A 2,274-nucleotide genomic window follows, 5' to 3' on the forward strand; every position below is an offset into this window, starting at 1 on the left:
TCTCTCTTAAAAAAATGGGTCACTGGGGCAGGGCAGTTAGCTGGTACATTAAGAAACTAAAAAAAAAAAAAGTAAATTTAATTAGAGTTTGTGGTAGTCAGGTAGCAGCAATCTTAGAGTAGTGTGATTTGGATTATTACTTAAAAATAAATGTAGAAGATTTCAATTCTCAACTATACTGAAAAGATTGTAGGTAGTCTTAAGACTTTTATTGATATATGACCCATACATGAAGCTAGAGATTCACAGTCTTTAAGGCTTTAAGGCTAATGTCAAGTATTAAATACTAGCACTAGCAATACTAAGAACAGGAAGAACACAGATTCGGTAACTTAAGATTCATTCGTTTCCTTGAAATTCTATCTTTTTATTTTTTTATTGGGGGGATTAATGGGTTACAGTTGACAATAAATACAGTAATTTGTACATGTGTAGCATTTCTCAGTGGAAATATATTTGTATATCAGTTAATACCTGTAAGATGATAAAAATGAAAAATAAAGCATGCAAATAAGACACTGCAAGAGAATATGGAAAAGTTGTCTTTGACTAAAGAAACTGAAAGAAATATATCACTTTTGGGTTAAGTCAGTTTCATTATTATTATTTTTATGCAAATTAACCCATTTATTTCATGCTACTAATATTTCAGGTGATAGCATTTCTACTGGTCTTTCAGTTCCTTCAGTCTTCTGGTGGCAGTCTTTTCTTTCTTCTTCTAGCGTTTGCCCTTCTTCCGTAGCCAGTCAACAGCATCAGGTTGAGCCTGATGTAAAGTTTAGAGACCTCCTTTGAATCTGGAGAGGTGGCAGTCATTGACTATGTGGGTCATAGTCTGTCTGTAGCCGCAGGGGCAGTTCGGGTCATCTCTGGCTCCCCAGCAATGGAACATAGTGGCGCACCGGCCATGGCCTGTTCGATAGCGTTTGAGGAGAGCCCAATCATAACGTGCTAGGCAAAGCCGGGTTGACGCTTGCAGGGGTCTGTGATGAGGTGTTTGTTCTTTACCTCAGCTGACTGCCAACTCTGTTTCCAAGAGACTGGAACAGAGAAGTTCAGTGTAGGCGTAGGGGACCAGATTGGGTGACGAGACGTCAAGCGTTGAACAGGGTGGGCGAAGATATCCACGTATATTGGCAGGTCCAGTCGAGCGTAGTCTTTACTGCGATGGCAGAAGTGGTGTGATAGGTACAGGCACCACCAGCTATGGTTTTCATGTAGGAACCAGTGCTAGATGCCCACAGCTCGTCTCTTCTTCTCGGTTTTGCCACAGAAGGAGCACGTGTACTTGAGGTGCTGACTGATCTCCATCTTCTTCACCATCTTCCAGACGGAGGCGCCATAGCAGGTCTTGTATTTACCAATGATACCCACCTTCTTGTTCCGTTTGGCCAAAGTGCTGCAAACTAGGTCCGAGCCCAGAGAGCAATCAGTTTCACTATTAATGCAGTTATTCATCTCCAGCTTTAACATAATCAGAAGGAAAATGTTTTTGAAATTGATAGATGTTTTAAAACAAAATTTCCATGAGAAGAATAAAGGCAACGTATCATTGAGTGTCAGGCAAGCCTTTATTTATAAATCCACACTATCAAGTATGGTTTTTATCCAATTTAGCCACAGCTTCTGGGAAGTTGTTGAGTGACAGATGTCTGAACTTAAAAACTAATGAAAAAGAGGAAACAGAATTGCTTTAAAATCTATTAATGTGATACACACATGAGAAAGGAGCCAACTAATCTTTTAAGATTAAACTATTAATATAGAAATAATGACAAATTCTTTGAGCGTTATTAATGGTTTTTCATCTACGTGTTTGTATGTGTCACACTGCTCCCATATTTTCCTTCAATAAACTTTTCCCTGGAGTAAGCTCTTTCAGCAAAGGGTACTTATATAAAATCTGTATTGGTTGTCATAAAGTAATCTAATGATGAGGACTAATATGTTGCTGGATAAAGTCAGTGAAAGTAGACACTATTAGCTAAAAGTGAAAAGTGACCTGCCTTTTATAGTACCTTTAACAACCAATAGAGATGTTACATAAATACCCTTTCAGATGGTCAATCTTGTATCAAGAGACTCCCTTTATTATGCAAAGCAGATTTTTTTTTAACAGTTTGGTTTTGGGATTAGGTAGATTTTTAAAAAGAATTCCTTTTAAAAAATTTATTAGTGATTTAATAATGATTAACAAGATTATAAGATAGCAGGTGTGCAATTCCACACAGTTTCCGACATCAGAGTTCTGTGTCCCATCCACTCAATTGGAAA

General features: G+C 37.8%; 1 pseudogene; it reads right to left on the minus strand.

Moving 5' to 3' along the window:
* Positions 1–664: 664 nt before the first annotated feature.
* On the minus strand, positions 665–1,458 carry LOC103124937 (large ribosomal subunit protein eL43-like; annotated as a pseudogene).
* Between the last annotated feature and the right edge of the window lie 816 nt (positions 1,459–2,274).

This window comes from Erinaceus europaeus, chromosome 7 (assembly GCF_950295315.1).
Source record: "Erinaceus europaeus chromosome 7, mEriEur2.1, whole genome shotgun sequence".
Lineage (NCBI taxonomy): Eukaryota > Metazoa > Chordata > Mammalia > Eulipotyphla > Erinaceidae > Erinaceus > Erinaceus europaeus.